The sequence below is a fragment of the Gambusia affinis genome, linkage group LG14 (assembly GCF_019740435.1).
Source record: "Gambusia affinis linkage group LG14, SWU_Gaff_1.0, whole genome shotgun sequence".
NCBI lineage: Eukaryota > Metazoa > Chordata > Actinopteri > Cyprinodontiformes > Poeciliidae > Gambusia > Gambusia affinis.
Window position 1 is genome coordinate 11,606,860 of NC_057881.1, and position 13,387 is coordinate 11,620,246.

At 36.5% G+C, this 13,387-nt stretch overlaps 1 protein-coding gene and 1 long non-coding RNA gene across 2 annotated transcripts in view; one reads left to right on the forward strand and one right to left on the reverse strand.

Annotated features, from left to right (window-relative positions):
- The window catches only part of LOC122844081 (CUB and sushi domain-containing protein 3-like), a 475,440-nt gene that overhangs the window by 285,734 nt on the left and 176,319 nt on the right, over positions 1-13,387 (forward strand). The gene's annotated exons all lie outside the window — the stretch shown is intronic.
- Positions 4,072-4,717, reverse strand: LOC122844175. The gene is made up of 3 exons (XR_006372822.1): positions 4,663-4,717; positions 4,445-4,548; positions 4,072-4,138 (listed from the first exon to the last, which is right to left on the reverse strand). It is a non-coding gene; the product is annotated as an uncharacterized LOC122844175 (long non-coding RNA).

A 13,387-nucleotide genomic window follows, 5' to 3' on the forward strand; every position in this document is an offset into this window, starting at 1 on the left:
ATTAATTCAGTGGTTATTTTATATTAACTCTGCATAATTTTCCAGCCTGTGGTTATGATGGGCTTATTAAGTTGCAAATGACCTCGGATGATACCTCACTACATGTTGCCTGGGTTTCAAATTGACCACTGGGAGGACTTCTGTGAAAATCTACAAAATAAATAAATACAAATCTGTGCCAATCAAGATTTTAACTGAGTGTTTCAGAGGCGCCAAAGGTAGCGAGAATTCACAAAAAACTATAAGAAGAAAAAAATGCTGTGTTCAGTCAAAATGTGAAATAAAATCTAATTCTAATATTGGTTCCATGACTGACCTCTAAGTTTTTATAGTGGTGTAGTTCATCCCAATTCCAGTTTTCATGTTAAGTGGTGTGCACTTTCCAGCAGTACTTAATTTCTAATGTCTGACCTCAAACAAGGTGATTTTTTATTTTATTTTATACAGACTAGAACATGATTTTACCAATTTAAAGTCTAATTTCAGTAAAATCAGAACAGCTTGCTGAATCTTTGGCTTATGAAAGGACAGCTTTGTATCTTTTAAGGCTGACTTGATGTAATATTTGTAATATTTGTTTTCACACTGTACTGTGAAATTTAGATGGCTGTATTTTATGTATTCTTCAGATACATAGTTAAACTTTAAATACCTACTTTAAGCCTATTTTTATTTCTAAATATTTTAGGTTTTTTCATAATTGGTCATGCACAAATATTAAATCAAAAGAGTCAACTCCCATTGAGTAAAAGCTGGTTTTCCTTTGTTTTTCCTTTTGTTCAGTTCTCATTCTCAGTGGCTCTGCTCTGCTCATGGGAGAACTTTGTTTTGATTAGTACCATGTTGCCTTTGTGGCCAATCACAAGTGAGGATATGGGATCATACCATTTTGTGAAAACAGAGAGAGGGACAGACACCAAAGTTAGTTGGTGAATCTGTCCATCCTCTCAGTCAGTAGATAACGGTCAGTTTTTGTATTCAACAAAAATAAAACTTTGATTTAAATATTACACAAAATTTTTTAAAAAGCCTGCTTTTGTAATACAAGAAAAACATAAAATTAGGGAATTTTAAGGCAACAAAATTTGGTAACATACAAAACATTAGTATTTGACTTGTTAAGCTAAAATATGAGGGTACAGATGATAATAAATTAAGAGCTGCTGGGAGTGGAAAGAGCCAGCTCTTGTCTGGGAGCCGTGCCACAGGAGCTCACTCTCTGAACAGAGCCAAATTTCCCATCACTATCCTGGTCTCATTTAAAAAGTATTGATTGTGCACATAAATCTAAAAACAGAGCTTTGCAACATGTTTTAGAATAAACCTAATATATTGGGTCAGTTTAATCCCATTTCACTGGTCTTATTGTAATGATGTGTACACCATGATAATATTGCAACATAATTTGATGGATGATTACACTTTTACAACTAAACAACTCCAATCAGTAAATGCACGACAAAATCTTAAGCATCTCATTCAATAAGTTTAGCAATACATCCTTTAGTGCCTGACAGATTTGGACTGCAGTCCCTTTTGCTAATTTCAAAAGATTCAATCAGATCATGACAAATTAGTGTCACTACAGTTTTAAAGACAGGTGAACACATCTGACATCTTATCTGCACTTTAGATCATTAGTAACCAGTTTTGATGCAAGTAGATGTCATAAGTAATCTCAAAGACCAATCTTTATATAAACATAGTGAATTTTAATACAAATTTCAAATATATTGGGTTCTGAAGAGAGACTAATGTTTTGAAAAGATGAGAGTTCAGTCTGAATCTGTCCAGGTTATGATGGGGAAGAAAGTTGAGCCTTCAATGTAAGGTAAAAGAGAGCACATTATGAATGGCCTGTACTTGGATAGTGCTTCATTTAATCCAGAGGACCCTAAAGCACTTTACTTTCAGTCATTCACTCATTCATGAACACATTCACACGCTGATGGTGGCAAGCTGGATTTGCCACATGTAGTAGTTACTAAGTGCCACTAGTAGCTACTAGGGGTTGAACCAATTAGTCGACTAGTCGACTCTAGGACATCTCGCGAGTTTTTACATTTCATGTCGACTAGTCGCAGTCATGTGATTGCCGGTGGTGACAGCCTGTGCTGATCTGACAGCACAGTAAACGTCACAAGACATAAGAAAAATAAGTTAATACATTAGTTTAAATGATATGTAGATGGATGCATATTTGTGGTTTTACAGTGTTTTTAAAAGGAGATGGAGTTGCAGCTGCAGTCAACTACAAAACACGAGCCGTCTAAAACTCGCCCCCTTCCCGCTAAGGATGTCACTTAGCGGCTCGCGAGTGTCTTTGTCACAACGATCTAACTAATACATTATGATGTTATGTTGCTGATTAAATAAAGATCTGTGGTAATGACATCTAAAAGATGTGCGTTTCCTTTTGAATGTTGGTTTCCCAGCAACTTATTATTTATCATAAACTATCCCGATGTTTTGTTGTTTCACTTGTTGCTGTTCTGTGTAAATGCCGTATTTTTCCGTGAAAACGGGTAATAAAGCCAGTACGTTACTCCAAAGTTTGCGTCTTGCGTTGCTATGACATCACAACGACTAGACAACTCGACATCGACTCGACTTTTATCATGTTGACGTTGACTAGAAAATATCTTAAATCGTTCAATCTGCTGAGTCAGCAGAGCTTCCTGCCGCGCATCGGGCGGAGGAGAAGCAGGTGGTTTCGTTGAATTCAGCTGTAACCAAATGGGATCCGTTCATAACAAGTTTGGCTTGTGATGTTCCAAAAGCACCATGTAGTCAGTGTGATAATTTGACTCCTATAGTAACTATCCAGAGATCATCGGCATCAGCCGGTGTTTAGAAAAAAACAGTCAGATCCCACTTTGTGCAACAAACTTTTCCCCGCTACTCACGAAGAATGATCTGTTTATTGCTCTTTTAATTCTCCATAATAGACTTAGTAAAAGCAGGAGAAGGGTAGTGTGTGTGCGTGTGTGTGTGTGTGTGTGTGTGTGGGGGGGGGGGGGGTGTCAATATTTGCCTCCACCTCCAAGTAGTTGTGAAGGGTTTTTGCGCTTACGTCAGTATGACGTCACCGCGACTAGTCGACATCGACTCGACTATTATCATGATGTAGTCGACCTTAAAAAATATGTAGTCGTTCAACCCCTAGTAGCTACTACATGCCACTGATGCATGGCAGCACATCTTGCCTCTGCAAGACACTTTACCACCAGGCACAACCGGCAAAGTGTCTTGCCCAAGGACACAGTAACTGACAGACAGAGCAGGAGTTCGAACCGACAAGCCATTGCTTACAGGATGGACTCCGATGACTGTCGCCACCTGGTTGAATTTAAAACCAGGTGGCGAAATCATGTTCATGATTTGAATTTAGTAATAAGGGTGAATGAAAGGTAATGTTGTCAACATAACAATAATTAGCTTTCAGTTTATTCTGAAGTTGCTGTAAAGCGCTTTCATGTCTTCCTTCTTGTTGGTGTATGTGATGACACTTAAAGGAGTTTAATCATGAAACGATAAAACACATTTGTGAAACCTCGTTATAAACATTCTGTCTTGTAAGTGAAGACTGCTCAAGACTGATTACATGAGTAATTACGTTGGGTCATTGCTGCAACATTTGCATAGCATTCTCATATATTATGTAGAAGTGCCACATATGAGAATATACTACATTTCTGCATTGCAGATTTTTTGCCATGTCCAAAAAAATCATTGATATCCTGGCTTAGCCTTTGATACTGCTGAGTTTGCTGAAGTACAGATGCAAGATGCATAGAGAGGTGATGTTGGTATTCTATTTACTTGAAGCTGTATATCTTCATTACATAGCAGACAAAGATTCGATCACCAAGTGTAAACAATTTGTGCTTATATTCAGTTATCTAAACTTCAAAAGCATTGTCATTACAGTTAGTTTATTCACTTACATATGTGAATGTTATATTTTTCTTCTGTGACATCTTTAAACGAAACAAGCAAACAAATCAATATTACTTTCTGCTATCCACACAGAAGTTATAGATAAGGTGAGAAAGAGAAAAAAAATATTTCCTCACAGCTTGTTCCAAATCCTCAGAGGTCACTGTGTAGGCAGGAGGAATCACATTCCAAATGGTATCTAAACAAAAAATAAGGTGTGGATGTCTGTCACAAGGCAAGTAACAATGCACACACAGTTTTATGGTGACAGTAGTTCAGGAGGTAGAAATCTGACTTATAAAGCCTGATACACACAGCAAGATTAGGAAAATATCAATTGATTTTCAAAACCTGAGAGATCCCACACACTACAATATGAAGCCGGGATTAATACAGCACACAGAGCTTCAAATAAAAGGGGTTCTTTATTTTAAAAAATAACTTTTTCCCTCTGAGTCACCAAAAATGAAAAGAATGAGGTTCAATATATGAAGAAATTAATGACCTGTATTTCATGGGTAGAAAGCCTTAGCTTCAGTGAAATGGCGGGCTAACAACGCTGTTAGCACTCAACAGAGTAGCAACGCAGCTTCACATAAAAGCTGAAATCTAACAACGGCATACAACAAATGACAGTGACACCTCTAAAAGAGGACAAACAGAAAAACATAACATTAACATCATCTCTGTAGCTTTGTCCATGGAAGATCAAACATTAATTACCGAACACCTGGATTCTTCGCTCATGTGGCCATAGAGTCGTCTTCTCCAACAGGTCTCAGCTCAAAAAATGTCCTTCTCATCGGTTTTACCAGTTAGAGTGCCACGATACATAAACAAGAGGTTTTTTTCTACTTCCGGTAATTTTAGACCTCTCTGTACCAACAGCACCACATGCTGACAAAAACAAGAATTACAACCAGTCGGTGAAATAAAAGCAAAACATGATTTACAAAATACATTTTTGACATGTACCCATTTTTCACCTGTTTACAAATAAAAGAAAAATCAGATATAACAGGTTTGGTCCGACATGTGTCTGGTGCACAGCCAAACAGCAAAGACAACACAACACACACTAACAAATTTCACTCACAAACATTCAGACGGAAAATCTAGCAACACCTCTTGAAATCAAACGTTAGTTAAGCATAAATAAACAAGGTTGCCAAGGAAGCAGAATTGGTCTATTTTCGAAATAAAAAAACAATATGAAAAGAAAAACTATTGGTAAAGGAGTGGAGACAGCATGAGCATTATGAAATAGTCGTATTTTGTTCCCTCCAGAATTATTATTGTGTATTTTGGATTTCCCTAGATGTTGTCAGCTTACTTTGTGATTGGCTACATGTCAATCACATGTAGCCAAAGGACAAATGCATGGTTATTTGTCCTCGGGAAACGCCCAAGGTGCTTGGACATTGAATCAAGACAATCCAATATGTTAAGTATCCATATGTTGAAGTTGGTGAGGTCCCCATGTCTGTCCAAGCAGATTAGATTGCTCGCACAACATACACAGCAGGAATATCTCTTCAGATTATCTTTAGAGCCATCACAATAAGCAGAGTGTGAAGACTGTCAGAATGGGAAGATATGGGTAAAAATCTGCATAAAAATCTTGCTGTGTCAACCGGGCATAACTGGTGGGTTGCCGGTTTGAACCTAAAGCTCCATTGATCTCAGTCATGTCCTTGAGCAGACACTTCACCTGCCTTGTTTGCTGGTGGTGGCAGTTGGAAGCAGCAGTAGCCAGTTGTATGGCAGCCTCGCTTCTGTCAGCCTGCCCCAAGTGGCTACAATGTAGCTTAGCATCATCAACGTGTGAATGTGTGCATGAATCACTGAATGTAGTGTAAAGCACTTTGGAGTCGTCTGGACTAGGCTAGATGAAGTGCTAAGCACAAGCCATTTACCATTTACAGATTTACACATAAGAAAAATTTGGACAGAAAACCGGAGTGCCCAAACTACATACATAAATACCTGCTCAGAGAAGATGCATGTAAGCTTCATAAAAAACATTGCTCTTTCCTCTCTATCATGCAAACGGAGCTTGTTTCTCATTCATTTCATACAGGCGTATAAAAGTGAAAAACCCACAAAACAAAACAAACAATAATGAAGGTATTATTAATAAAGATACATAAACTCTTTTTAAAAACAAGGGTAAATTTCCATTCTTTTTCCCCCACCAGGGGGTCTTTTGTGGGCTCTAGTGTCCCTTATTTGAAAGTAGGCTGACAGGAAGGGGGAAGTAGAAGGGGGGAAACATGCGGCAAACGTCAGCCGGGTCCAGGAATCGAACCCACGACCGCCGCGTCGAGGACTGAAGGCCTCCAAATGTGGGTCGCGCTATCCCCTTCGCCACCACAGCACGCCCGTCAATTTTCATTCTTATTCCTCCATTTCATCATCTTTTCCTATGAATTTTATTCTGTAACTCTGGGCCCTCTTTTCATGCCGTCCTTCAGACATATCATCTGATTGATTGACTGACAACCTGGCCACTCCCTTTGAGATTTGCCCCTAATTCGTTTTAATGATCTTGAGTACTTTAAAAGGTTAATCAGCATGTTAATGAGTGGTGTCAGTGGGAAAAAGTTAGTTGATCAATTAGAGGAGCTTTAACAGGCTTATGATTGATTAGCTGCTTCCTGTCAGCTGTCAGTCATCTTTATTACTTTGTTAGTTAATACGCGTTAGAGGAAATGCACAGTGGGGGGTTCAGAAGGTTACTGGATCAGAAATTGCTCTGTAATTCTCTAACCCATTCAGATTTATACAGCAGTACCTTAAAAATTGTTCCAATTCCTTAAACTTTCTCACATTCTTTCACATTACAACTACAAACTTTGATGTATTTTACTAGTTTGTTTTTTATTTTTATTTTAAAGCATCAGAAAACTGTACAGCTGAAGTGGAAAAAATCTATACATGGCTTTCAAAATGATCTAATTTGTAAAGAGTTTGTCTGGGTGTAATTCTCTATCAAGACTATCATGACTGTATAGTTTTGTTAGAGATTATTACGGGTAGGTAACAAACAGAATTTTGCAGACCAAGGGACATGTGAGACAGATCAAGACAAACTTTGAGGAGAGGTTTTAGGTTGTGGAAAAAAAATCCCTGGCTTTCAACATCTCAGTTCATTCTACTGAAAGTGGAAACTATTTTGGCCCAAATGCAAACCTAGAAAGGTGACTGTCTGACAGGCTGGACCAGGACAGCATTGATTAAAAAAAAAAAATAAACAAACAATCTAACACTGTTTGTTAGATTGCTTGTTTAGAGCGCTTAATGCTCTAAACAAGCAATCTGCACCATGAAAGATGGTGCTGGCAGCATTATTCTGTGATCTTGACACCAGAGTAGAAGTTCACTTCCAGCATGGAACTAAACTTAAACATACAGCCAGAGCTACAGCTGAATGGTTTGGGATTGTTTGTCTATCACAAAAAATACAAACAAAGCACTTTACACTGTGTGGTTGTAACTCCATAAAATGTGTAAAAGTAAAAAGTTATGTAAATGAAGTATTTTGACTCTTTTATATTCCCTTGCAGCAGAAAGCCACCAGTTAGAAGCTTAATCATGAACTGCTGCTTTGATTTTAATTTTTATCAGTAAACAGGATACTCCTTGTTGACTAACTTCACTTGATTAAAAAAATACTATAGTACTTTCTTATTGCTACTTGGGGTTAGTTCCACCCAGTGAGCCATATGGTCTGGTTCAACACATTCTTCCACTTCCCTATCCGAGATGCTGCGGCCCCTCAGCAGGGTACAAAGGGTTGGTAAATATTCATGGAGAAGACTACATTAAAACATCTCCAAATTTGTCTCTAAATGAGCAAATCTGCCTTGGCAGGGTTGGTTAAGTGTATTAGACATTGCTATGAGACCTCAGAGGGTTACATTTGGCTCCAGGTCCTGCCAGACTGTTTTCCTTCTATGTTGTTGTGCATGCGTGTGCTTGCCTTTGGTTTGAGGTTGGGCAGTTTGGCTCATAATAAAATAAATAAATATAAATCCCCCTGCTTCTGTTGCAGCCCGAATTATAAAGTTCTGAATTAATAATAATCTCACAATGATTTATGTCCAAGTTTGTGGAGGAAAGGGCAGTGGGGTTAGCGAGGCAAAAACAAAGCACTGGAACAAGAAAACAGCAAATTAAAGGAAAACTAAGGAGGAGGTAAAACAGTAGGGAGAAATGATTAATAGGCTTTGAGAAGAGAGACAGACAGTCAGAGAGCAATGGGGGGTTTAAAAGGACAAGTCATTTGGCAAGATGGTTTGGCTAAATATTAATGTTAAAGAATTTATAATGTCCTGCTGATATAAAAGGTTTCTGTTGGCCAGTTTAGAAGGGAAAAGAGCTGCATTTCTGGGTGCACGCATTTTCTCATTTGAGCGGAGGCTGCGTTGCATTCACGGTTCTTGGACACAGGACAGGAGCCTCGCTCCCGAACTAGTCCGTTTGGTAAATAAAAGCCTGCAGCTCTTGTGCATAGCTAAAGCAAATCTACCAATTATTTTTAATTGTCATTTAAATGCTTAATTGATGCTTCAAAATATTTCCTGCTGCCAGGATTTTAAGACATGCCGTAGGCATTTTGTTGATAGACCTAAATTGAGGGAATTAACCATTTTAATTCAAATATCTCCCTCAACCCGCAGGGACAGTGTGTTTTTCTCAAAGGGTAAAATCACTTTTATTTCAACCATTTACGTTTTATTTACAATACATCTGGTAGCCATTCATATGACTTTAGAAAAAACTAATTAAAATTAAATCAAATATAATTTCAGCTGATGTAAACCTATGTTTAATCCTGCCTTTCTTTCTCATTAATTGTATATTTTATTTTGTATTTGTTTTGTCAGTAAAACATTTTAGGTAAGATGACATTAATTCTGTTACTGCATATCACTTTCTTGTCAAAAGCTAAACACAATCATAGCCAGTAAGTTTCTATCACTGTGTTTAATGAAAGCTTTGTTATATTTAGTTATGTAAACATTTATTTGTAGTACAGAGAAAATATTCATAGAAAGATTCAGCTCAGTTGACATTAGAACATCCATAGATTAGAATGAAACACCTAAAAGTCTCCCTCTGTAATACTTTTAATAGACAAAATATAATCATATCTGTTGCTGTATATCTCACTGAGGGAATACCTGTAAATCATACAAACACCTCTACACTTACAGCATCCTAACAGCATCAATTAGGGATTCTGGAAAAACCACACAGTGGATTACTAACTTGGAATCTCCTTAGGATTCAACCTTTTACATATTTATTAATACCCACTGTAAAGATGTCTAAACAATATAAAACAATATCAGTCTCACTGGTGTCTGAATTGCTGGTACGTCTGATGTTCTCTTTTTAAAAACATGTGAGATGGTTGTAGCGTAGAGAGCGGGATCTTTGACCATTTCTTTTTACACAATCTCTCTTGAGCAGTGACTCTCAAAACATTTGGAACAGAAAAATGAACAGTGAAGTGTAAACTTGAAATTCAGAGGTTCCTTACAGTCCTGACCTCCAAATTCAATATGGCTGCCATATGTTTAAAACATAGTTAAAACTGCTGTACAAAGGTGCTTATTTGCATCATTTGAGTCTGATAAGAATTGTCACATGCATAATACTATGCATCTGTTAATAAATTTAGTTATTTTAGAGCTAGATAAAATTCAAGCAATTCAACTGCTGGCCCTGACTACAGCACAGAAAATAGGTTTTTGAACGTTTTCTAAATATATAGCTATCATTGTAATTGTTTTGATGAGTTGGTAATCTAAAAATGCTCCGCTTAATGCTGCGAGTGTTTGCTTTTCTTCACATCCTAAATGTAAGTGATTAATGGAATTTAGGCCATTGTATATTACTATTTGTCAATGTTTCAGTTGTTTTAAATTTTTTCGTTATGGGTCCAACTGAAGATATGGACAAATCTAGGTTATTAGCTTTTTGAGCATTTACTTTCTTAACCCTGAAGCTCAATACACAACTTGCTCGTATGATCCACTTGTTTTCTTGTCTTTACCATTTTGAAGAGTAGCAAAGAGAAATTACTTTTGGATCACAGAAAAACAGAACTATGTGGATCACTGCTTTCAAGTTTTCCTAAGCTGTAAGCAACTTAAAAAGAAACAGATAAATATAAAGTGTGGCTCTGTTACACTCATTTTAGAAAAAGGATCGTTAATATTTCAGGCACTGGAAGTTTTGCTATAAACAAATATTTTCTTTTTATTTTCCCCCTTTGGAATACTTCTGCACAGTAATTATTCTGTGTAATGCTATTGGTATAAAATTAAGTTTTTGTAAGATTTTTGTACATTCAATTACTGGAAAAGGGCACCATATAATTCTTTCTTTTTTCAGGGTATTTTTTTTTTACCGTCCCATCAAATTGTTTTAAAATGTATTATAAATCTAATAAAGAAAAGTTAAATGGAAAAATTCTTTACCATAAAGGATCCTGTTGAGAAAGTCTGGGCATCTGGTGAAGATGCCCTCTGATTGACTTACTAGGGAGGTCTTTTGGAAATGTCTCACTGGGAGGAAGCCTCAGGGCAAACCCAGTAGTTGCTGAAGAGATCACGTTTCACAGCTGGCTCGGGAATGCCTTGGAGTCCCCCAGAGGGGCTGGAAGAAGTCGCTGGGGAGAGGACAGTCTTGGGATTTCTAAGTGGTAGACGATGTGTGGATAAATGAATGAAAGGATGGATAGATCGTAAATCTACCACATGGAGTGTGTTTTTGTAAGAATTTTTGTTTTTCAATTTTTTTTCTTAACATGAACTGGTCTAACCTAAAATAGAATTCATCATAAAGCATCAAATAATAACTGAGTTGGGATCTCCATATGTTGAGATCAAGGCACTGGGATAATTGTCTTCCTGAGTGAACGTTCAAACGGTAATTACAGCTTGACACCTAGAGGCATTCTCGCTGACACAGCTAATCAGATTGAACTGTTAAGAATTGAAGTGTAATTGTTTTTTTCTACTTCTGCAAATTTTGTATTGGGATTATACGTGTGTTGAGTAAGTTTATAGCAATGAAAGAAGTATCCCAGGTTTTCAGCTATGTTGAGTGGTGTAAAAACTGTAGAATACAAGGAAATGCTTTACCTTTTCTTAATCTTCTTTCATTGTCACATAGAGTAAATATGGCAGTATAAGTTCCAGCTGTATCCTATTGTTACAATATTAGCTCACAGAAGACTGCAAGATTTACATGGTCTGTTAAACCACTCATAACAGAGAAAATAATCTTAACAAATTTAGTGTCTAAATAGGTTTCAATATATATTTTTATATGTATTTTTGGATTGATTGGAGAGAAATATTTTTAAGTTTAAAACTGAAATAAAAACATTCCTATTTTTCCATCTCCTATTTGCTCAGCAAAGCAACTTCTGACAATCATATAGACTTCACTCATCTAGCCTCTTCTTAGAAAGGACTGGCCTTTTCTCCCCTTTATATCCATCGGTCTTCACAAGGTCAGTAAATACACCAGAAATGGTCCTAAATAAGACAGCTAGACAAGTACACACACATACACTGAACTGAAACTTTTTATTTCTTAACTACTTAAAATATTCTGCATTTGGCCCTGCATAAAGGCATTGTACATCTTTTCTTCACTCCTGATAAAAACACTTAAATGATGTTAGAATGAGTTGAGCTCAATATAAGTGTCTCATCCAAAAATACTGTTCAGTCCACAGTTCTCCAACAACAACAAGTTCAACAATGGAACCCATCAAACAACTTGTAGTTGAGAATAAAGTCTGTGCCACTCTTACAGGTTTGTTTCTCAGGTAAAGCTAAGTTTGTTATTTAGAGACACATTACTTAGATGGGTATTACGAAGAATAAATGCAACAGGCCTTTTGTGTTTTAAGGAAAATATGCAGAGATTAGGTTTGGCAACCGATTTTAGGAACAAAGGTAAAGTGGATTTTGCCTCCTACGTCAACCATCAAATGGCGTATGTTCGTTGCATTACCAGGCACCGTTCACAGATCCAATATCCTTTTGACAGTACAGTCAACAAACCATTCACACAGTTGAATGGCTGTTAAAAATGGCTTTTAGTGTACACTTTTTAGTTAGAACACTGTGAAAATTGACTGTTTACTTGAAAACACTCTTGAAAAAAAAAAAACAAAGATATGTGTAGCCTCATAAAAATCCAAGTTTTATAAACCTGTTAAATAGGCTAAAAGATAAAAAAGTTGATAATTGCTCAAAGTAAACAAAGCAAAGACACACACGTTTAGCATCTTTAGTAATGACTATTTATACTTAATACAGGGACAAAATATACTAAAATGTAAAAAGAATATGCTCCAGGTGACCTATGGAAAAATGGTTCATAGATAGTTGGAGACATGCATCATGTTATTTGGCCACAATATTACAAACGGTTGTTACTATAGCAAAGATTAGGATTTCAAAATTAAGAACACTGCACCAATTTCCAAGATTGGTATTATATTACCATTATATTATTAGCACATCGCAAAACGTAGCTTTAATAAAACAGCGATTAAAGGGCATTGCTCTTCTCCTCATGTTATACAAATGACTCATTTAGTTAAGTCCCATGTAACATGCAGAGGATGAGGTACAGTGATGAAGAAAGTAGTCACCTTATTAGGAGTACCTCAGCGTAACCTATGATGCTGTAGAAGTCCAAACCAAATGAGATGATAAGCTTTAGGTAATACTATTCCTTTCAGTTACAGAAATACAGTAATAAGTAAAATCTCAAAATATAAAATATTTCTCCAACAAAGAAAGGGACAAAATAGCTTTTACTTTGACCTTTTGGTGGTCTTTTTGTTAAAATTCAATGTAGTAGTTCAAAATCAATAAGAGGTTTCAGCATTTGAAAAAAGTTTAGAAAGCATTTTTTTAAACTGACATCAGCATTTTGAAAATATTGCAGCATGTTCCTCATCGCTGCATTCCAGGGAGGTCTGTAAACTTATTCTTGCAAACATGTATTTTTAAACTGCAAAACACGAACAATTAAGCACAAATGATTGCAAATTAAGTGATTTTGTAAGGATCTTTTATCAATTCAACCAGAAAAAATACTCTGTTGATTTGGATTGATTATCAATTTTATCTGCAGTTGCAAACACATGTTAAGCTACAACCATTAGGTTATGTGCAGTTTGTCCTTTTGTTCCCTTGTGGTCATTAAGTAATATGCAACTGATTGAACTTGAATTCACTTTGTGTTAGCAAACATTATAACGGATATCTAATAAAGTGGACTGCGAAGGTGTCTTTTACAGATCACACAGATAGTATGTCTTACGTTTGTGGCTTTGTTACCTCATTTTCAAACATGGGATTCTATATTTTCAATGCAGACATGAACACTGTTGGTTACATTAAATGCA